Source organism: Paroedura picta, chromosome 4 (genome assembly GCF_049243985.1).
Source record: "Paroedura picta isolate Pp20150507F chromosome 4, Ppicta_v3.0, whole genome shotgun sequence".
In the NCBI taxonomy this organism is placed as follows: Eukaryota; Metazoa; Chordata; class Lepidosauria; order Squamata; family Gekkonidae; genus Paroedura; species Paroedura picta.
The window spans coordinates 118,204,376-118,229,270 of NC_135372.1; positions in this window are offsets into that span (position 1 = coordinate 118,204,376).

Consider the following 24,895-nt stretch of genomic DNA (forward strand, 5'->3'; position numbering starts at 1 on the left):
CAGGGCCTGCAAGATGGAGCTCTTCCGCCAGGTTTATGGTTGAGGCCGGGGCTGATAATAGATCTATGCCTCCCCCGGGGACTCGGGTTCTGGACCCGAAGCAAAACATCATCAGGACCTCCTCTCCACCCGCTAGTAGTGGGAGGGAGGGGGGGAGTTGAGCTGCCATTCTTGCCATGCCGGCAATATTGGCAATGTTATTATTGTTTTATGGGGTTTTAATGGGGAATTGCGATATTGTTACCCGCCACGAGCCGCAAGGGAGTGGCGGGCTATAAATCTAATAATAATAATAATAATAATAATAATAAAAAATGGTTACTCTCATAAAATACATGTGAGAAAAACTTTTTATTTTACATTAAAAGAATTGCACTAGTGGACATTTTTATCAAAAAGCATTAGAGAAGATATACAGTCTACCCCAAAACAGTTTAAACAAACAGTTAACACAACTTATCTGGCGGTTTACAGATAAGCTGCTAAGCTAAAAAAATATGGGAATGAAATAAAAAGCTGCAAACCACAGAATGCTGAGGAAGCAACGATGGCGGTCCTGCCCTTGAGGCAAATCTGATATCATCATATTTATTTGACCGTAATGTCCATCCTCTTGGACTTGCTGACCACAGGATGCAGAGAGGGCAAGATTTGAGACTGCATTTCCTCCAAGTTCTCCATTAGGCTGATCTCCATTTCTAAGGGAGGCTAGTTAGCTGCTGCTGTTGAGGTGCTGTCAGGTTACGACAGCAGATCTCTTCTTGTGTGAAAGACAAGCCTTCTCTCTCCCTCTGTAACCTGCAGCTCATTATCCCCACTTTCTGCATTATTGTAACAATCTGCAGACTGCTTTGGGAGTCTGGTTGATGACTTCATTCTTCCTGGCTCTCAGATATGAAAGCCATGTTGTTGCACCGTGGTCCAGTGGAAAGCATGAAAGTCTATTGCAAGCCAAGGGGTGGGGGGTGGGGGTGGGGGTGGGGGTGGGCGGGAGGAGATGCTGCTACTTTATGTCCTCTTAACCTTCCACTGTGCCTAGGAACATTTCCAGTCAGTTTACAGAATAACAAACATGCAGCTGGTGGTTATTTGCAAGAAATTTAGATATTTTTCCTAAAGGCAGTACTTTTGCAGGGGTTATAGCACATTTCAGTGATGTTTGGCAGTATCCAACCATGTTTAACCCGAGCACACGCTACCTGCAATCTTCCCAGTACATGTGGTCACTATTGTTACTGGTCAACACTGTACATTTTTCAGACTGAAGAGATTTAGGAGAAACAGCAACTACTATATGTTTTGGGAGGCTCACAGGCAGAGTGTGCTCTAGGTATCCACAGCTGAATATTCTCAATTGCAACATCTGGGGAGGTCTCCGTTGATCTCCAGTTTCTTCCCCACCTAGCTTAGTGTTTGCTTTTCTGAGTGTGGGGGCCCAGTGGAACTGGGCAGGCAGTGAACAAAGACAACACTGCAAGGACAAAATGTCCAGCAAATTCAAACCAATTCTCAAACACAATTAAAAAAAAAAAGAGATGCCATTCCAGTGGTGATGGAAACTGCCATCGAGTCACAGCTGACTTACAGTGGCCCCGTAGGGTTCTCAAGGCAATAGACGTTCTGAGTTGGGTTTGCCATTTGCTGCCTCCAGATTAGGCCCCTGGTATTCCTTGGAGCCTCTTGTGGCGCAGAGTGGTAAGGCAGCCGCCTGAAAGCTTTGCCCATGAGGTTGGGAGTTCAATCCCAGCAGCCGGCTCAAGGTTGACTCAGCCTTCCATCCTTCCGAGGTCGGTGAAATGAGTACCCAGCTTGCTGGGGGGTAAACGGTAATGACTGGGGAAGGCACTGGCAAACCACCCCGTATTGAGTCTGCCATGAAAACGCTAGAGGGCGTCACCCCAAGGGTCAGACATGACTCGGTGCTTGCACAGGGGATACCTTTACCTTTACCTTTATTCCTTGGAGGTCTCGTGTACTAACACTAGCCAGGGCCAGCCAAGCTTAGGTTGGGCTATCCAGGTTCCAATACGTTTAAAACACTGCCTGTTTTAAATGGGACAGGACACATTCCTATGCTTGCCTGCCAGTGACAAGTTTTTGCCATGCCTCACTCTGACCGTTTATGCACTGGAGGTTTCATGCTGTGCTGCAGGCTGGAGTTTTAGTCATGGCAGGTTGCGCCACCTCTTCCTGCACCCACACGGGGAGCATTTGGCCCAGTGCACCTCATCTGCCCCCGATTTGTGCTCCTGGACAAGACCTGGGGCAGTGAAGTGCCCAGTGCATAAACGGTCTCTGAGAGGCCTTTCCCTAGATGAAGCATCCCAAGCTGTAGTGCTGAGGTACTTGCTTAGAAGGGCCAGAGTTGGCCAACAGCAATAAAGTGACCTTTTGCCTTTGTGTTTTTAGCTCTTAGAAAATTGTGAACGCTCCCATTTCAGCACTGATAGTCATCGCCACAGCTATTTTTAAAGGGAGGAATATGATGTCTCCCTTTAGCAAGGACATCCCTTGCAGCAAAGGTGTCCCCCCTCCCCCTTTTCATTATGTGTGGAATGGATATCATGCTCTTGTCTTTGGATCATGAATTGTGGGACCACTGTAATCCTTGTCTCAGAACCTTGTTATTTTGACGGATTGTATATAACTGATATCCTACAGTATAGCATTATGCCAACCTCCAATGGGATTGTAGAAAGGCTAAAATGCGCTTGGGCATGCAGTCGCATTCATAGATCATCGAGATAAAGGCATAGCTGCTGGGGTGTACTACATTTGTTCTTACTGCTGCATCTCTTCCAAATCTAACTATTGGACTTGAAGAGAGGGGGAAGAAACCTGGGTTTTAAAATATATATATCTATATATGCTATGAAGCTAAGAGCTCTGCTAGCATATGCTGAACAATGAGATGACAGTATCGGGGAGCTGTGTTTTCTGGATACACTGAAAAATATACAGATTTAAGGATACAAAGCCTTCACCATTCTTTCTTGTGGTGTGTGGCAGCTTATATTAGTCAAATGCGTTGTTCAGGGACCAAATGTCAAAATGACACACAGACTTACTAATCTATCATCTACCATAAAATATGATGGGTATTTCTCATGATGTGCAAGCCCTTTGATTGGCCTTTGGCGGGAGGGCCCTTCCCCCCCCCAGGGCTCAGAGGAGATGGTGCACCGTCAGGGAGCCTCTGATTGGCCCTAACATGGAGGGGGCCCTCTCCCAGTGAACACTAATTTTTATTTATCAGGCCAGGCTTGAGCAAAGTCACTTCAGCCCCTATGTCTCTCCAGACAGTTGCTTGTTCACCGTTTGCAGTTAGGGGCTTTACGCACCGGGATCTTTGTAGCAAATTGGTCACTGAATGAAAAATCGCCATTTAAAATAGTGGAATTCGTCGTTATGCATACCTGCCTTTGTAGTGGAATCCAGTTGCGTTTTGTAGCGTTTCCCACAGGCTTCCGGTCTCGGCAGAAATCGCTAGAAAGGAAGCGCTATTGCCAAGCTCGTCCCACCCCTGGCCGTCAAGCAGCCAATGGGCAGCCGTTAGCATGCTCCCAAACAGCCCCTTTCCCTTTAAGAAAGGTTTTTTTAAAAAAAAAAACAGACCCATTGTAACGAATCTGTGTAGATTCGTTGCAATGGAGAGACCCATCCAGCTGCCTAATGTGTTTGAGCTGTCGTTTGATCGTTTGATCGTTGCCACGCTTCCTCCGAGTGAAAAAAAAAAATCCCCCCCCCTCTCACGGGCCCGATTTTCGGCTGAATGAATGTGTAAAAATTAATGGGAAAATACATCAGCAAACGGGCTTTTCTGTGGTTTGTGCTTAGTGACTAAAGGGGAAGGACTGAAGCCAGGGAAGCCTCTAAACAGAAAGAGGCTCGCTGGTGCGTTTATCCCCGCTCGCTCGGAGAAAAAAAAATGGCGATCGCTTCGCCGGAAGATCAGAGAAGAGAGCCAGGGGGTGGGACTTTGTAGAAACCACAACAATGTTAACGCACAGGTCTTTTTCGTTAGTGTTGCAGATTGGTTGCAGGAGTGTATCGCTTTCCGGAGGGTGAATCCACTTTTGGGGATTTCCCTGAAAGCGCTACAAGGAAGCGCTTTTTGCAGATTGGTTTCAGGTGTGTGGCAGATTGTTGACGACGTTGTGCAAAACAGCAAATCAGTAGCGTTTTCAATTGGCAACCATTGTGCTATTTTGAAGGCATGCAAAAAGCCCCTTAGAGTCTAACTACTGCTTATTAATATCTTCCTGTACTTTACAGAGTCACAGGACCCTTGCTGGTCTGTCTGTCTGTTTGCACCCCAAAATAAAAACTGTTACTGGTAAGACCTGGCCAGAGCCCCCAGCACAGGTGGGACACACCTTTCCCACTCCACCCCGAATTCAAATCCATGCTCAGCAATGGGTGATACTGAGCGAGTCCCTCTTCTCCTTATCTAACTCAGAGTTGTTCTGAAGAGAAAATGGATAAAAATGTAGCAGGGCAGTGCCATCCCTAAGGGGGGGGGATCTGGGATAAGGTCCTTTGATCTCCCATCAACTTTGCAGAACTTCTAAATCTTGCAAGGCTTTGCAAAGCCACCACTGATCGCCTGGTGAGAAGGGTCCATGGCCCAAAGCCCTGATGACGGCAATGGTGGTTTGAGGATGGAGCCAATGGCCAGCATCTGGGTGCTGGGCTTGCAGTTTCATTGTTATTGGAGAGGTGGAAAAACAGCTCAGAGCAGAGAGAGGAATGCATATATCCTTGTTTCCTTGTACATCATCCATCAGCCATTTCTTTCTCGATCATGGCTTCAAATGGACAGCCAGTGCAGTGTAGTGGTTAGAGTGCCTGATTAGGATCCGGGAGATCCAGGTTTGAATATGTAGTGCATCGTGGCATATCTGCATGCATCATCCTGTGCATGTGTATGTGTGCATGCATGTGAGGAGGTGAGAGAGAATCAATGATCTCTTGAGATGTAGCCTGTCAGTGCATCTGACTTCTGCTGGTCCCCTGTCCGTCTGTATTGCATTTGGTGGTAATTCATGAAGGGAAGCCCAGACTTGAAGTCTTCTTTTGAATTTTAAAGCAGCTGGCAGGCTTTTGATTTTGAGTGGGCTGGCAATGGCCAGGAAAGAGTTTTTTACCATCTCCCTTCATACTGTATTGTTAGTTTTCCATTCCTGATAACAACCCAAATGCCAAGAGCTTGGGCTGAATATTTAGGTGGAGAATCAGAAATCTTTAAAAGGCATTGTTGTTATGAAGACATTCTTTAAGCTTTTTGCTTTGGGTGCTTTTTCAGCCATGCTTCCTCAGCTGACAAACTTTGATTGAAAGGAAAACAAAGTTGGGGTCCAGTGGCACCTTTAAGACCAACAAAAGTTTTATTCAAGGTATAAGCATTTGTGTGCACACACACTTTTTCATATATAGTAAAATTACAACCATTACATATTGGGGGGTGGGGGTGGGGCTAGTTGCCAGGATGGGCTAATTAGAGTCAAGATGTATAAGTAACTGAACAGTAAACATAGCTAAGATTTGAATAATGCATTTGGTAAGTCATGTGCAGAGCAGCAAACTGGCATACAGATAATAAAAGAATTAACAACAAATATGAGTACTGAGTTTGAGTCCTGTGGCACCTTTAAGACCAACCAATTTTAATTTTGGGTATATGCGAGAACTGAGTGACTTAGCATGTGTAGTGAGATAAGAAGGTGATATCTCTGTTAAGACCTGGGGGTTCCATTGTTCTGAATGTTGTAATAACTTATAATCCAGGAGTCTCTCATTCCGTTTTATTTCTGAAATTCTTTTGCAATAAAACTACTTAGAGGTTCCCCCACTGAATGCCCTGGGAGGTTGAAATGTTCTCCTACAGGTTTCTCAATTTTGTGATTCTTGTTGTCAGAATTGTTTCCATTTATCCTTTGGCATAGCGTTTGGTCCATTTGCCCTATCTAGAGAAATGAAGGACATTAAAAAAAAAAAACTGTTAAACCCACATTTCTCAGGCTGTGGATCAATTTTCAGTTAGAGTCTAAGGTTATATTCAAAGCTTAAAGTAAGGTGAAAAAAATCTTGCCTTTATCTTCCCAGCAAATTATTATTACAGTGAAGTACTGGTGACCACACTCATTGGGAACTGTTTAATTAGCAACTGCATCAAGTTAATGAGTATCCCTGCTGAAATTTAAGTATTACTCTCATGGGAACACTAGCAAAACTTACAAGGTAAATGTGATTCAACAAATGCATGTGCCCTGTCATATGAAAGCAGCCTTTGAATTACATTCATAATATTTCTAACAGATTCTAATTTTTTAAAGATGCTTTAATTGAATCTCTCGTGTCTCTACCAGGACACTGTAGGCAGGGTCTGGCCTGGCATGGCTGCTGATGGTGCTCATGGGGAAAAAGGGAATGCAGAGATCTCCACATCCCCATCCTATGGGACAACAGAGGCCCTAAACTGGGCCAGACCTGGGATGGTGACAGCCTGGCAACAACATTGTGTGGCAGTGGTGAGTAGCCCTGCTGTCATATGGGTGCCGAAATGAAAAAATTCAACCAATTGGCTGGGACAAAAATGTAATCTTTTTGGTTATTCTTATTCCAATTTATTTTGTAGATATTTAATGTGCAAACATAAACCAAAACGGATTCTGGATAAACACAATTTTTTTCATTTTTCTTTTTGGTTATTCCGTAGAGCAGCAGAAACCTCCAGGAAATGTTGAGCCTGAGGGACTATTCATAGGATAAAGAACCACAAGAGAACATCCTTGAAAACGGGCCATTGGACCTGTTTTGGTTTATGTTTGCACATTAAATATTTACAAAATAAAATGGAATAAGTAACCAAAAAGGTTTCATTTTTGTACCAGCCAATTGGTTGAATTTTTTCAGTTTGGATTACTTCATTCAGCCAGCCTTCTTTTGTATGCCATATGGGTGCCGGCCTGGCCTTTTTCGCCTGTGCGGAATCGGCCTTTGAGAAACTTCAGCATTTCATATATTTAGAGAATCTGCTCAGTATTTCAGAAGTGAAGGGACAGAATGAGGCATGGTGCACGATCACTGAAGCCGTGATATTAACAATATCCCATTGCTGCAGACACCAAGTCCATTGCTGTGTGAAAAATAAGCATTTAGCCGCTAGCGATGCATCAAAGTTTATGCTGAAGAAAACATTATTAGCCTTTAAGGTGTCCCCAAACACTTCCTATCTGGAACTACTTTCTGTATCATGCATTGGGGTTTGGAATGAATCATGAACGTTCATTTGCACGAAATGGAATAGTGTGCTGTTACGGCTGTGCTGGACACTTGGTGGTGCTGTTTCATATCTTTGGCTTGCGAGGGAAGCTTTTGGGTCCGTCAGTGGCAAAATTATACACTGTCTAGAGAAAAAAAAAACGTCCATTGCTGAAACTGCAAAGATCATCTATATAAGCCTCTTTATCTGTAATTTGATCATGTAGCAAGTACTGGATGCTCAAATTCACGTCAGATCTTCCCAAACAGGACTAGATAAGTTTTTTTCCCCCAAAAATATTTTAAATCCAGTTCCTCTGATGCAATTGTCTGTTTCCCAGGCTCTGTGTAAATTGGATTTTGAACTAATCCAAAACAACAGCAGTTAAGTTCTAAGTCAGCCCTCATTCACTCCTCATGGTTTGTGACTGAACACAAAATCAATGCTTATTCTTGTTGCTGAGGTCCCCCCTCCCCTTTATGAAATAAATTCTGCCTAATAATCTCTGCAACAAGTCTTCCCAAGACCTCACGCTGCTAGAAAGTAAACCCCCACTTGCTTTGGGCCTTAGCAGTGCTCTGTCGAACAACACAGACATGCATTAAATCAGGGGTAGTCAAACCGCGGCCCTCCAGATGTCCATGGACTACAATTCCCATGAGCCCATGCCAGCATTCGCTGGCAGGGGCTCATGGTAATTGTAGTCCATGGTCATCTGGAGGGCCGCAGTTTGACTACCCCTGCATTAAATAAATGGAACAACAGTTTTATTCCTGGAACTGTACAGAAAGGATTTTGCACTTCACAGCCTTATTATTTTAGCCAAATATTAACTTGTTTAGGCTGCAGAATGATATGGTGCAGCTTGTTCTTGCCAGATCTTGGGAGGCCACCGGAGGTGGCTTTGCACAGAGGAAGGCAATGGCAAATCACCTCTGATTAATCACTTGGGTTGGGATGAACTTCCCCATACCCCAGACTGTTGAAGAGCTAAAAGTGGCAAGCTAAATGCCCCTACTTCTGGACCAGCAGAAGTTTGGGGGTTGTCTTTGAGCGTAGGCCAATGTAGGGTGCATTGCAATAGTTTAGCCTTGAGGCTATTTTGGCAGGGATCCACAAGGACAAATCAGGCTGTTCAAGAAAGGGAGCCTCTTCTGAGCTAAATGAAGATTGTAGAAAGCATTGCCACTAAAAATTCTTCAACAATAATGCTGGGTCCAGGAAGAAGAGTTGGTTCTTATATGCACAGGGTCACCCAGCTGGCTGCATGTGGGGGAGTGCAGAATTGAACCTGGCTTGCCAGATTAGAAGTCCACACTCCTAGCCACTACACCAAACTGATTCCTGGCCTTCCCAACCAGGATCACCTCTGTCTTGGCAGGATTCAGTTTCAACTTGTTCACCTTTAACTAGTTAATGACAACAACCAGGACAACAACCCCTAAGAGAGTTCTGGGCAGTTTGGACAAAGAAATACAGAACTGGATGTCATAACTGTTAAGGCTAATTATAGTGCTTGTCTTGTATACACTGAATTCAAAGTCCCTCACCCTGTACATATTCGGTTTCACTTTATTCATTTGATGAAGTTGACTCCAGCTTATAAAAGATGCAAAATTGAATCTTTGAGTTTTTAAGACATCACAAGGATTCTTTTTGGTTTTGGTGCTCAAATATATTGGTGAAAGATGGAGTTAATACAGTGTGGTGATGGGGTCACTTTGATTAGACCGATTAAGTGAAATCCCAGGAAGTGTATTAAAGATACCATAAGGCATATACCTTGATTTTCAGGTTGTTCTGGTGCTCAGAGAGGAGGCAATTTTATTAATATGATCAATATTAACTTTAGTGTGCACATTTTAAATTGTACCAATGAATGCAAATGTTGTTAGAATAAGAACCCCATATTGTTTACATAAGAAATATGTTGAGGCCTAATTCAGATATGCTCATGGAGGGTTAAACATCTTACTTGTATCACTTTTTATATGCCCGATATCTCATTTAAACCAGGCCACTGCACATATAACGTAGCTGTGGGTGCAATATCAGCACCCAACTGGGCTGTGGATCTCTGGTGGGCTCATGCTGCAGTCATAGCAGCTGAAGGTTAAACAAAATTCTAAGTCGTACAGATGAATTCTTATGTCCTATCAGCATTTAAATTGATTCTTGTAAGAACCTGAAACTGAACAGAAGGAGAAAAAGAGTTGGTTTTTATACCCTGATTTTCACTACCTGAAGGAATCTCAAAATGACTTACAATTGTCTTTCTTTCCTCTCAGACACCCTGTGAGAGCTCTGAGAGAATGCCTTGTTGAGAACAGCTCTAAGAGGACTGTGACTAGCCCAAAGTCACCCAGCTGGCTGCATGTGAAGGAGTGGGGAATCAGACCCGACACTCCAGATTAGAAGCTGCTGCTCTTAACCACTACACCAAGTTGGTTACATGAAAGCTGGATCAGATGAGTTGTCCATTTAATACAGCATCCTGTTTCAAGCAGTGTCCAGCAGGTGTCCATGAAGAACCAACAAACAGGGCATAGAGGTCAAGGCCTTCTCCTAATGTCACCTCCTTGCACTGGTATTCAGAGGTCTACTGCCTCTGGATGGGAGGTTCACTTTAGTCACAATGGCTAGGGACTTATTTTCCATGAATTCATTTAATCCCTTTGTAAGATTATTTGTTTATCATATTGTGTGGATTGTCTGGCAGCCAGTGAAGGTGGTTTGCCATTGCCTGTCTCTGAATCACGATCCCTAGTGTTCTTTGGAGGAACTTTGTTCAAATCTCTGGAGGTCTGTCATCCAAATACTAGCCAGGGTCGGCCCTGTTTAGCTTCTGAGATCTGACGGAATTAGCTGCTTGCCGGGGCTATCCAGGTCAGGACACCCACCTTCCCCCTATAAGAACTTAAAGGGTTACATTATGTACAGCCAGAATGTAAAGAACTTTGAACTGGATTTTGATTATTGCGAGCAGAGTGAAGCATGGGTAAAGGAACTTTCTCTCCCTGCCTGTGCAGCCTACTCAGCCCTACTCAGGGATCCTCCTGGACAGCATGGAGGTGACATTGTGATTTAGGAGGGAAGAGTTGGCAAAATTACCCCTTCCCTTCATCAACAGAAGTGCCCTTCCACAACCATAAGTGCTGTGATGCTGGCAGAAAAAAAAAAAAAGCTTAGAATACAATGCTGTGAAAGCACCCAGCGAGATCCATGAATGAAGCTTTCAGTGTTATTTTCTTTAAATAACCCTTGTGTGGAGCCCCAATATAGATCAAGACCATGTTACAAGAGGAGGTTTAAGCCTTCCCTCCATTAATCCAAAATGGTACAGCTGCTACCCATGATCTCAGAGGCTTTTAGACTTGTTTTTCCTCAAAGAACAGCAGCCTTTCCATGCTGTATGCCAAACCACATTTGAAACTGACAGAACCTTTCAAAAGCCTGGAAGTCTGCCATTCAAAGTCAAAAAAGGGTCAGATGTGATGTATTTCTTGAGAGCTGGTGCAACGCAGTGATTTGAAAATGAGTTGTTCCTTGTTTCCAGCTCACCGCAGCCATGAACTGACCAGGTAGCTGCTACAGAGAGCCAGTTTGGTGTAGTGGTTAGGAGTGCGGACTTCTAATCTGGCATGCCAGGTTCGATTCTGCACTCCCCCACATGCAGCCAGCTGGGTGACCTTGGGCTAGTCACAGCACTGATAAAAGTGTTCTGACAGAGCAGTGATATCAGCGCTCTCTCAGCCTCACTCGCCCCACAGGGTGTCTGTTGTGGGGAGAGGAATGGGAAGGCGACTGTTAGCCGCTTTTAGCCTCCTTCGGGTAGAGAAAAGCGGCATATAAGAACCAACTCTTCTTCTTCTTCTTCTACTGCTCTCTCTCCCCCTCCCATTCACAGTGTAAGGGTATGAATAGGGATCTCCCTTTCATGGGTCCTGCAAGAACAACTGAATATTAGAAAATCATTTTGAACAATATATTAATGTTAAGTAGTCGTGTTTTCAAGGAATAAATGTGGCCTTTACCTCAGACTCAGCTCTAAATAATGAAAATAAGGTATGACGTTACGTGGGAAGCTTTGAGGCATCTGTGAGGGAAAATATTTATTTATTTCTTCTTAGCTTCAGTGGGGAAGGAGGACTGAGCTAAAGATTTCCTAGAAAATATGGGTTTTTGAAGGAAGGGAGAGAAATGTCATCATTCGGCTGCTATGAAAAAAGGTCCTTTGCACAAAAGACAGCGAGGGAGAAAGGGACACATCGCTGAAGAGAACAGGAGATCTTTGGAAGCCTGAGGGAGCTGGAGGAGTGAGGGTTACAGTCGGAATCATTTCATTAGTAGTAAGAGGGACCATTTTCATTTTAGCTGATATTGCATAAACCTCCATGATAAACCCAGTTTATTAGCTCTAATGGAAGAGCACACAAGTGATAAATCCGTTTAATAACTTCAGTGAAGTAATTCTACTACTTGATAAAAACAAAAGTTAACTATCTCCATAGTATCTGCACAGTCTTCAGAGGGAAAAAATCCACTAGTGATTTCCCCTTCTGACTGGATGTAAGCGGTCTTCTGTGTGAACCCTTAGTGGCATATCTTTATTGCATGTAGACCACGCCAGTATCTCTGTGACAGGATAATTAAAATGTAAGCATTCCGCATTTAGGAGAGGTGCAAACAATTGACCTTGAAATCTTTGTTTATATAGCTTATGGGACACAGTTATAGCTCTGTGAATACTTTATGCAATCACTTCCACACTTTAAGCCTTTTAAAATTGCCTTTCTATAATTCAGGATCTGAAGAATTAGGTATCTTGATAACTATGTCTAGGAGGTCAGAGAGAATGTTGTTCCAGGAATCTCCACACTTTCCAATTTGTGTTATGGATGTATGAATGGTGTTAGTATGGTGACCTTTTGTCACACTGCTTTAATTTTTCATTTCTAGAATATTTAATGGTCAAGGTGCCCTGTCTTTAAATCTAGAAGGGTTTTCTTAAATGTAAATTTTTAACTAATGGGGTTAAATATAGGGACATATAAAACAGAGTGTTGCATACTGGGAGATCCTGTTCACATGAACTATAATGTTATCTAAGGCAAGATTAATTCTGTTATAGCTATAGGATATAGGGATCTGTAGGCAATATGGGTTTTGAAGATCTTCTGACAGGTCCACAACAGGGACTCCATTTTAGTAGAAGCATAAAAACCTCCTTAGGTATATTTAAAATTAAATTGAGGGAGAGAGAAAGCTTATATGTCAAGAGTAATTGATGCTTTTGTTTACTTTGCAAACCCCAGAACAATTATAATGGAATTATTCAGACAAGAATATCCTTATCTACCCATTTTTTTTTTTTAAAAATGCCTTTTGATTCTTGTAACAAATTTGAGGATAGGCAAATATGGAAACTCTGGAGAATAATCACATGTAGTCAGGAACACAGGGGCTGGGAACAAGGGTCCCTATACCATGTCCTTCCTAAATGGTGCATCTGTAAAATGGAGTATAAAATATGAGGGCTCAGGAACTAGACTCCACAACCTCTGCATGGTAGGATGAATCTTGGGACATTAAGACTCTTGGAGATGTTTTCTCTGGACCATCTGAGGAAGCAGCCACCAAGGCTCTCTCTCCTGCAGAGAACTCCACAGAGAAGGAAATACTGAAAGACCAGGCTTTCTCCATCCTTTGCCACAGTGAACATACTCCTGTCAACATCGCTGGCTATCAACAATTTCGGTCATCCTTGTTTTGTCTCCACGTCAGTCCTAGAAGCAATGGCCACTGGAAGACCCACAAGGGGAAAGGCACACTGTTCAGAATTTGAGTGCTATGCCTCTGATTAGGAATTTATATTCTCCAGGAGGTGGGGCTGAAACGTCATACTTCTGTGCAACAGTATTAAGCCATCTGCAGGCTTCTGTTGGGCTATGGAGCAACACTCTGAGCTGCTGCTTTTGCCAGCCTTAGGTTTACTGCACCTCATACGCTGTGCTCTGTCCATGGTCCTGAAACCTTTTGCTTGTCATCTTAACACTGCGTGCTCACCATGGCTGCCTGCTGACTCACAAAACATTCTTGTTGTCTGGACTAAAGTAAACATGACATGGGGAGATCTGTGACCATCTTCTTCCATTTTTAAAAAAGATCACAGAGGCTGGTAGGGGAAGGAACTGAGTTGTACTAGGCTAGTGCCTTGCACTATTTCCCCAATTTAAATTCGATTCTCCTCTCCCCCACATGCAGCCAGCTGGGTGACCTTGGGCTTGCCACGGCACTAATAAAACTGACTGAGTAGTGATATCAGGGCTCTCTCAGCCTCAGCCACCTCATGGGGTGTCTGTTGTGGGGAAAGGGAAGGCAACTGTAAGCTGCTTTGAGCCTCCCTTGAGAGATAAGCAGCATATAAAAACCAACTCTTCTTCTTCAATTTGTCTCAGGAGAGCACAGAGGTAGTTATAGATAATGTTTAGATCGAGTCTTAGAAATTCTCTTGCAAATGATAAACAAGCACATATAATGCTGGGAAGCCACCAATGAATGGAGCTGATATGATGTACCATGGCTGTTGTGGTAGGAAGGGGAAAAGGTGACTTTCCTTGCTGGGAAACTCCCTTAGACCAAGAGTTCCCTGGAAAGTACCTTGGTAACCAGCTGCCACCACCCAGGACCTCCTGAGAACATCTAAATTTATCCACCTAGAAGGTAGTCTTCCAACTCAGTACTAGAGAAATAACAAAAATAACCAGGGAGTACCTGTGGAGTCTAGCACAGAGTAATCTATCCCAGAGAAATAGATTATTATAAGTGAATCCCAGAAAGGTCTTTATTAACGGATTTATTGTAAAAGAGAGAAAAGGGAAAGGATAGTTGTATTCAAAAAGAGGTGGGAAAAGGCAACACAACAATACAGGGGAAAGCACAGAGCAACAATACAGGGATATTCAGATGAAAAGTAATACACTTGAACTAACAAAGCTAAACATGTTACCTATGCTATAGCTGGTTCCTCAGACCATATGCAGAGTTCCATGTGGTAACAAGAAGTAGGAGGCATCCTTAATCCCTACCCTACTTCCCATGGACCAAATTTCCACTGAAGACGGAAAACTGAAGACAAGTAAAAATCCAAAGTCCTGAATATTTATGCTAAATTAAGTTGACCTAAGCCAGACTCTTTTCTAAGACATGAGAAGCTTTCTTCAGTCTCACACAAATTCCATTTTGGATGTCAAGGCCTACTTTGATCAGTCATAGCCATATACAATACAATCCCGCATCTGTCAAGTACCAAGTATTGGCTCTGAACTTTCAAGACAAATAGAGAGTCTGGTCCAAACCATATCATCCTTTGTCCAGAAGTAATTAACTCTGCCAGGATGTGGAATTAAATATCTCATTCTCATGGAATCTCTTGGGGTCCAAGATTTCTCAAGATCCAGGTAGTATTCTTTAGGATTTTTGTCACAATAACAGCCTTTACGAAGGGGTGGTTTAACTCTTCCTCTTTCCTATTTTTCTGATCAGATACCTATTGGGATGCTAACACAGGTATCTGCTTTTCTTCTCTAATAAGGCTAAATTTGACTGGGGAATGGTCCATTTTCAGCACAATGGTGTGAATTATATACCTCATGGCTGCTTTTTGCAGCTAATTTATACATCTTGGGATCTGATCATGAATCCCCAATGTCACATGTAGATTGGCCATGGCCCCAGGAATAGAAGAGAAAGGATTCACGCTGTCCTAAGTTCATTTGATGATATATATGATGCACCCTCGGTGAAAGAAGCAATATGGACGTGGGATGCTTTTTAAAAAAATTGTGATTAAAAGGCAGCATTCAATATGCTCCATCTCTAGTATGGCCTGGCTGGAGCTGATTCAATGTTTATTCTGCTGGCAAATCTAAACATGGTCAATACCTCTCGTTAAATATACTTGTGCAACAAATTAAGTCTGAGCTTCATGAGATAATTTGCTGTCCTAATGAATGCAGGGAATTAAATGGAATGGGAATGAATTAGCTGACTTTATTTTTTATTTTTTGCCCTCCGGGAGTCTATGGCTAAATTAGGATCTTCTCCCCCCACCCCACCCCACCAGCAGAAAAAAAGATAGACGTGCAAACCGTGGCTGCGGCTTTGACCCTGGGATGGTTTTAAACTACATGTGGACTCTTGAAGCTGTTGCATATGCAAGAGTGTGTGTATGTGTGGGGGGGAGCCAAGAGCCAAGTGCAGGGGTGGGCAAACTGTGGCCCTCCAGATGTCCATGGACTACAATTCACATGAGCCCCTGCCAGCATGGTGCTGGCAGGGGCTCATGGGAATTGTAGTCCATGGGCCACAGTTTGCCCGCCCCTGATCTTGTGTACCCTTAGAAATTATTGAAGCGGTAATAGGGGAAATAAAGGTCGCCGCCACCCAGTTTCACTTCACCTGTTTGGTCCTGCAGTGGAGCCATATCGTCACAGCCACAGTGTTATTGCCTGCAGCCATGGAAATGACTGTATCCAGGATGACAGGGACAATTAAGGAAGGGATAGGAAGCTAAGTGGAAAATATCAGTTCCCTAGACACAGCACCACCATGCTTTTGATTTCCATGTAACACATGGATTATCATCATGCTGGCTCAAAAATAACAGTGCACAGTGAGAAAAAAGGTCCAGAGATGAGCTGGGGAAAAAAAGCCCTATTGGGGTGTACACAATGGATTTTCTGTGTTAGAAGGGATTCATTCTGAGCGTTTTTGTACTGTGCAGCAATTGTGTTTGCTGCAGTGACCCTGATGTTTCACTGACATGTTACCCAACACATGTGGGCAGCTGTCTGTCCCTAATCTATGGGGACATGACCCAGGGACCCCAGATTGACTGCAGCTTCTTGGTACCTCAGCTACATATGTAGGGAAATTTCTACCCATCAGGTTTGTGTGTGTGTGTGTGGGGGGGGGGGCTATGAAGAACACAGCAAGAAGACTGCAGAAGGGACCAAGGGACCAAGCCCTATGAAGATAGGTTGAGGGACTTGGGAATGTTCAGCCTGGAGAAAAGGAGGTTGAGAGGGGACATGATAGCCCTCTTTAAGTATTTGAAAGTATTTGAAAGAATAAAGCATGGGTCAGGTTGTATGTTTAGTGGAATCACCAATATAAAGCTTTCCCTATGTTTTTCCTTGCCTAAATGCAGAGGAGGGAATAACATTTTTGAATGCTTCCCTTACATATCCCTTACATGTAAAAAGATAAAATGACAGGGGAGGATTAAGGGCTGTTTTGTTTTGACTGGAGGTTCTTTCATACATGCCTTCCTCCCCCAGTGCTGGCTGCAGAGGCTAAGCCAAGGATAAGCTTTAGCACTTGATTATGCCAAATGGAGCAACTTGAAGATTCCTGTTGAAGGAAACTGCAGCTCAAATTCTCCAAGACATGCCCTGCCTTTGGACTATTTTCTTAGCTCAAGGAAATTGGTGTTTTATAAAATCTTCAGTAAGTGATTGGAAGACTGGAAGCAACACTGGCTGCTTTATTCTTTGCCTCATCATCTTTCCCCAGACTTTTTAGGTATTATTTACTTTTAGTAGTTCAAAAATGAAGATTTTGCAGGTCTGGTTCCTGATTTAAAAAAAAATCTTTAATCATATGAGTTTTAATTGATTAATCAATCAATCAAATTAACCAATTAGCATAAATAGGAATACAAAAAGCTGTAGAGAAAACAATGATTTTTTTAAACCATGCATATGTTAATAGAAACACCTTAGTCAAGGCATTCTCTCATTTCTATCTTTCATCTTTATGTCCATCTATCTGTTCATCCAGTGCATTTTTACCTTGCTCCAAGAAGCTCCTCCCTGCCCTCTTCGGATGTGAGACTTGCAATCAGCTGTTGCACTTGTATTCAAACACAAATTCTGTCTATTTATCCCTCCCTCTTCCATCTATCCTCCCCAATGAATCGGTATTGTATTCAAGTTAGGTGCTTGAAAATGATTAATTTACGCAGTTAATGGATTTAGTGTTACATTTTTAGTTTTTGCTGCCCTGCCGACCTCCTGTGTGGTCTGTCTGTTCCATTTTGAAAACCTTGTGGAGAAATGGGCAAATGCATTCAGAATTGGAGAATTCCATGAAGAAAGGTGCAGTTGTGTGTTGCTGCTATTCTTAAACACCAGCACTTCAGCATTTTATTTCTGTAGGCATTAAAATACTGATAGACTGCCTTTCCCTGCATAGTGGGCCTGGGGCGGTATACAAGGAATGCTTCCAAGCATATCGAAAGAAAGAACAATAAAACTATATTCTCTCATCATGAATAAAACAAGAGCTTGAATCCGTATTTTATTGCAATAGTAATAAAGAGCCCATGACAAACACTTGTGACATTGTATGTTGAAGTTCCACAACCCCAATAAGAACCTTGAGAACTTGCTGGGGTGGGAGGGAGCTATCTTTAACCATGTGAATCTTGGTTGTGCAATGAGAAAGGCAGTAGGAGGGTGAGCAAGAAAGAGAAGGCATGGCTCAATAGGAGATCATTGGTGGCATGCAGAAAATCTTGAATTTAGTCCCCAGCATCTTCAGTTATATGTGTTTTTTTTAAAGGTGCAAACCCTAGGTAGAGATGTACATTCAAAAGAGGTTCCTGGCATTGGGAATGCATTTGGAGCGCTCTTGAGATTCTTTACGCACGACGAGCATATGAGCAAATCCAGTATGTTGACATTATATATCAGTTCTCTCCTCTCTGTTGGAGGATGAAGCATCCTGTTATTGGGTGCCTGAGATAGGCCGCTTCCCTCTTAGGAACTTATTTTGGGAATGCTTCCATTCCCACCAGCAGGAGGTTATAGCAGTGAGGGAGGCACATAGTTGCAGAAGGGTCTCTTTAACTGCTTGCTTGCCTGTTGCTATGAATGAAAGCCTTAAGCAGCCAAATGCCTGAGATGGAAGGGGGTCACCTCAACCAAGCAGCTGGAGGGTTCCTCACTCCCCAGTTGTTTTGTTATTCATGGAGGAGAGGGGATAGTGCGGTGATTGCAGTAACATGGTGTGAGCTCTGGACTCTCGCATCTATTGGCGATGGGCTCATTCATATTCTACAGGCACACCCAAAGGTTAGGAAGAAATGTCCAAGTGAATTCATAGTGCTGTGAGCCTCTTTGCCATGTCTGTCTGTTATGCGGCCGAATCAGCTTCTGGCTGAGTTATCTTCCACTCATGATTGACCACTGTAAAGTCTTAGGGTGATAACAGAACTAGGAATTTTAAGAGCACATAACAGATTCTTCAACTGCAGCAAGAGACATTATCACAGCTTGAATTACTGACAGAAGTGCCAGCAAGTTGAATATGACAAGCCTTCAGCTGTAGCCCTTGAATATATATATATATATAAAGTGCCACAGATATATCTATTTTTATATAGATTTATCGACCTACCCTCCCAAAAAGTCTCAAGACTGTTCCCTGAATTGGGGGTGAGTAGGGAGAAAAAGCGTGTTGGTGGTAACACGGCCACTAGCCAATCAGCTCTTGTTAACTGCCTGAATCTGTTCAGAAATGGTCAGTTCTGAATTTAGTTCAGAAGAAGAAAATAAATAGTTGTTTACAGAACTGAGGGGGTGCTGCTATCAAGCTGCTCTGATTCTCTTTAACTGTTATATCGGCTTATGGAGACTAACAACAACGCATTCCTTGCCGTGACGAAGGGGCGAACTAGCCTATTGTAGAGGTACGACGATGGGTTATGGAGACTCTTAAGAGGCAAGAAAGCTATGGTGGAGTCCCGCTCCTGTCACAGAATGGCTACGTGCCTTTGGGGCATATGATTTTCTTAAAAGATGCGAGGTGCGCTGGATTATGTTGATGTATTTTGAATGCTTCCTAAATGTTACCGAGCATGTCAGATCCGGGCAAGGTAGTTGCTCTTTGGGACTTCTGCTGATTACACTTGAATGACTTGGCTACGTTAACAAAGCCCCGTAGTTCTCTCCCTCCCTGCAGCAGCCGCACGTGATAAAGTGCAGCGAGCAAGGATGCTTGGCTGCCCCGGAGTCGCTAAATTATGTTGGACTGCAGCAATGCAATTTCATCTTTGCTTCCGAGTGTCAAACTCTGCTAGCTTTGCTGCAGGGAAAACAGAGCTCCGCTTGCTGTGACAGAAGGCTATGTTTTGTGGCCAGGCAGGCCTTGTTGGCACATCAGGGAGGACGGAAAAAGTGTTTGGTTCCGTGTTTATTTGCTGAAACCCTGATCTACCAGTCAGTGCATATTCGATGGTTTCCTGGAGCCATTCATTAATCTGACAAGTTGGTTAGTAAGCCCAAGGGCAGCATGTTTTCTTTCATTGCTTGTCGTTTGGGGTGGTGGGGGGAGAGCTTCTGCCTTAGTAAACCTTCCTGGTTCTTCAAAGCTCAGCTGATTAATTTGCCCTCAGGCTCAGGGACTGGTACAGCCAAGATGGCCAGCTCATGTCCAAGAATTCATGTATGGATGGCCAATCAATTTCCAAAAGGCAGAGAGGGGTGGGAGGACATTGGTCCTGAAAATACTGTCTTATCGATTAAGCACTTGTGGTCTATAAAACACAGGAACAGCAGGAGGATGGCTGGGGAGTGAAGCCTGCCAGCAAATTTCCTCTCTCTCTCTCTCTCTCTCTCTCTCTCTCTCTCTCTCTCTCTTCCCATCCTCTTTGCTCAGCCTTCAAGGACGAGACCAAAAAAAGAAGTTGGATGCTGAGCTGGAATTCATTTGTATAATAATGGTTTTTGATGACTAGCAAAGGTTACTTTATGATTACCCACCTAATTATAAAATGGCCAGCAAGTGCCATCTTATCCGAATCTGGATCAGCTAAATTATAAAATGCCCTTGTTTTATGCAAATCCTAGTAATATTGCGGCTCTCACCTTCTAACCTGACTGTCTGTCAATACGGCATGTGTGCAACGTAAATCTTAAGGCGCCGCCCGAGCCGGAGTCTGCTGCAAATAAAAAGGGAGTGGAGGACGAATTAATGTAGCCATAGAACTCAGCCGACACGGAACGCTGAAGAGGTGGCTGGGGGGTAAGGCTGCTTTCATGCCTGCAGTGGAACGCTGCTGCGGATGGGGAGTCATAGAGCCTCTTTGATAGCTTCCTGAAGACTCAGAGTTCAATTCTCATTTTGTTTCAGTTGGCAGACTTTTACAAAAGGTTTTTTGACATGTCTGGATTCATAGGAGGGTTGTCAGGGGATGGCTTTGCATGTAGCAGGGGTGGCAGATTATGCGTCTGGACCAGAGGGTGCCTTGACTCAATTGCCAGAGCAGCTTTGGGTGCCCTGATAGGAGTTACAGAGGAGGGGCATACTTGGAGGTCACCAGATCTAGACTCTGTGCTGAAATGGGGATCTCCATATTCAAAGACAGCAGTTGTAAGTGCATGACTTGGGAATGTGTTAAACTGAAATCAAGGGGGAACACTGCTTAACAAATTACCCCTCCTTGAAAGAACCGGATTACATTGTCTGGAAATAGAAGGTGACTGTGTTCAACTGCAGTAGAAGAGCAAGAGTCCACTCTTTTAGCATCTTAAAGGCCATCAAGATTTCCAGGGTATAAGCTTTTAAGAATCAGTGCTCTCCTCATTAGATAAGGTGACTGGGAATCAAACCTGGCTTGTGAGATTGGAAGTCTGCACTCCTCACCACTACACCAAGCTTGCTCTGAATTTGTGGAAGTTTGTTAGTGGGACAAAACCCTCCCCTGGAAGACAATTCCATAGTGTAAGAAAGACCTTCCACTGAAAATCAGCAGGGTCTCATTCTTGAAGTCTGTGCTTGTCAAGCAGAGGATACTCCGAGAAATGAGTTATTGTGAGAACCTTAGCTGGTGCTTGGATTTATCCAGGAGCACACGATCCTTCAGGAATGCGAGTCCCAGTTTGTGAAGGGCTTTGTAGGTAAGAGCTGGCACTGCAATATGTAGATGGGGGATCATAGGATTGATGTAGCCCTCCCCCAGCTCAGATGCAAGTACGGGGGAGGCCTTGGGCATCAGGCCTAGCTTGTGGGCCTTCTGAGGATATCTGGGCCTGAATCTGGACTGCTTTGGAGGGTGGACTCTGTAGCATTGTAGTTGGGAGGAGGTCTCTCTCCTCCCAAACCTCACACTCCCCAGGCTCTGCCCCCCCCCCCCAATCTCCAGGAATTTTCATACCCAAAGCTGGCAACTCTAAAATGCTCTCATTTGAAAAAAAAACACACAGCTGGCCCTGCGACTGCACCAGCAATCTGCAGGCAAACCCCAGTAAAATGGAACGTCTTTGAAACACAGAGCCTCAGACACATTCATTATGAAGATCAGGCCCTACTAAATATATGCAGTTTGAAGATTAAGTCCTATTAAACATGAGGCAGTTCAAAGTTGAAGCCCAATTAAACACAGGCGGTTGGAGAATCGGTGCTCGTGGGACAAGAAGCAAACCCTCTGTGCATATCTCTGGCTCTTTGCTGATTGAAATAAATTAAATAACTTGCCTTCATCAAGCTGTCACCTAACACATGCTTTGCGCTCCTCCTTGATAGAATCGAATTAGGCAGGCCAAACTTTATCTGTTTGCCAGATTAATTCCTTTTGCAAACTAGGCTTCTCATGGGGAGGGGAATGAGACGAGAGAGGAAAGACCAGGAAGCAGAGGGCTGTTGGTTCTGCATGCTCTAATGTTTGGCATGGCCTTCCTTATTTTCCAATATTTTTACCAGCTGATGCAACTAATGCCATGCCAAGCCCAAATCGACCCCATCAGAGGCTTGATAAGCCTCCCAGCTTCCCCTGGCCTACCTAAAGCTGAAAAAAAAAATTCTTTTTCCCCAAGCATTTATCAGGTCACACAATCTGTAGCAGGTAGGTTGTTTTCAGCTCAGGGGATTTCAGCTCTCACAGGCCTCCTTTAGAGGCGGTCTAGGGTTAAATCTTGACTTTGGCAATAGATGACAGGATTGAGTCTTTGCAGTCCTGATGCTCATTAAACCTGTCTCATGTTGGCTTTGCGTGATCTTCTTGTGCTCCTGTGTAGGGCTTTCCTCTGTAAAAAAGGTAATCCAGGTGCAACTAGTTGCTACAGTGGAATTCTAGTACAATCCCTAATGATGTGTAACTCTGGCCTGTTGACATGGTAGATAAAATACGTTCATCATATAAACACATGAAACTGCCTTCTTTTGAATCGGACCATCAGTCCATCATGGTCCGTATTGTCTACTCAGACTGGCAGCAGCTCTCCTGATCCTTTTAATGGGAGATGCCATGGGCTGAACCTGGGACCTTCTGCATGCCAAGCAGATGCTTGGCCACTGACCCACATCCCCTTCCTGCTTGCTAGCAACATGGGGGCAGTAAATTGGTCAGCTGTATCTGTGGTTGTGTTTCATCCTGTGTCCAAAGAATTCACAAAAGTTGACTGTCAGGTTTCAAATGTGCCTTCTAATTCTAGTTCTGTTTCCTCCCCTCCCTTCATGGCTCATGGTTCTCTGCTTTGGAGTTCCTCTGTGTGGCAATAAAGACTCCATTTTAGGACTGGAGCAAAACAGGGACGAGGGAAATGCATTTTGTGGAAAACATCACCTAATGTACTACCCTTTTACATCACTTGTTCGTAGGTGGCACAAAAGGGGGGAACCTTTCTTCAGTCTCCCAGACGTCCTGGCACTTGGGGTTTCCCCAGACAGGAATCCTTGCCTTCCTCAGTCCCTCCACCAAACATTTAGTGTGGCAGCAATGCCATATGCCCAGGTGGAGTTGTCTCTTTGCAGTCCCAATTGTCCATTTTCTCTCTCCCTATACATATGTCCCACTTTTCTTTCTAGTCCTTTTTAAAAAAATCTCCAAGGCCCTCAGGATGAAGTAGATGATTCTCCCTCATTTTATCTTCATGACATCCCTGTGAAATAGGTCAGGGTGAATAACTATGACTGGCCCAAGGTCATTCACCAAGCTTTATGGCAGGCGTATGGATCTGAACCCAGGTATCTCAGATCATATTATGACACAATATAACATTCCCTGGCACCCATCATCTCATTGAGTTGTCTAAGCAACAATGTCACTGAAAATGAATAAGCCAGTGTGCTCCCCATGATAGAAGAGAAGGTTCAAGGACCATTTCAGCTTCTCCCAGTCTTTTCATGTTTGTTTGTTTGTTTGTTACTGTACATCAAAGTCAGCCCACATCAATCATATCATATAGGTATTCTTTGATTCAAATTAAATGCCACAGATTGAGATGGGAATGGCACAGGGCTTCAGAGAGAGAATAGGAGAAAGTGTTTAGTCTCTTCTTTGAGAAAGGGAGATTGAATAGATATCTCCTCGCTGTCGAATCTGGAGTGTTTTTTGTAAACTGCAGAGCTTCAGCCCTGGGGAGGCGCACAAGACATTCCACAACGGGCTGGTCCTAAAAAGAGGCAAAGTTGTGGAGCGGAAGCATGCAGTACAGAGATGCACACTTCATAAATGTGTCCTTAAAAAAAAGAGAGTAAACAACTTTCTTCTTCTTTAATCCATTTTTGTTTTGACGAGAGCGGATGAAAAGACCCGCGTCCCATCCAACTCCTTCAGGTAATGCTGTTTTCTTCACTGCTTGCTTTGAAGGGAAGAGTGGGGGAAACGATCTAGAAAGGCGCACACAAAAGGCACTCGAGCCGGTGTAGCACCATTTACAGTGTCAGAAACCCACTTGGCAATTTAATTAAGACGTAGGCATTTGCATGCCATTGACTGAAACTGAGTCATTCCTGCATGCTTTCATTAAGTATCCTTGAATCAGCCACCCATTGAGAAGGCAGAAAGAAATCCCATCAAAAATACTATTCAAAACAGAACAGGGGTGGGAGATTGAGGCTTGTATGGTTCTTGGTGGGATGTGTAAGCTTGCTCAGCCTGGATTCACCCCTTTCCCCCACAAGCACAGTCCTATGGAGAGTTACTTCAATCTAAGCTTGTTGATTTTGATAGACTTAGACTTGAGTGATGCTGTACAGGAACACATTGTTAGTCTATTGGTGATTTCAAGCCTGGAATCAATGGACCATTTTAACAGTGCAGATTTTGAAAGGAGCAGTTGTATATAATAAGCAATGGCCCTTTTTCTTTCCTGTGGGCCAATTAAGCTTGATTAGTTATGAGGTTGTGGACTGTGGTTTATGAGTTTGTAGAATGAATTGCTCATGTTGAGCTAACCATCAACCCATCACGTTTTTATCCTGCTGTTCCTCCAAGGGGGTTATCTATTAAATCCATTTTGCACCTTGCCTTTCCCCCCAATGTGGACTTGAAGCAGCCCCATCATTCTTCTCTTCTCTGCTTTACCCTCGCAACAACCCTGAGAGGGAGGTTAGTCTGAGAGTGTGTAACCCAGGAAACTTCTGTGGCAGGGTGGTATGGTGTATTTAAGGCCATACCACTCTTCCAAGTCAGTGGGGATTTGTTGTGGTTTCCCCATTGTTACTATGACTGCTGCTGATGTGCAGTGGCAAGGGGATGTCCACATGGTAAGTTTCCCCACATTTCACCCCAGTCCCCATGATGGCCACTGTTAAACTCACGGGTTCAGAGACCAGGACACTTGA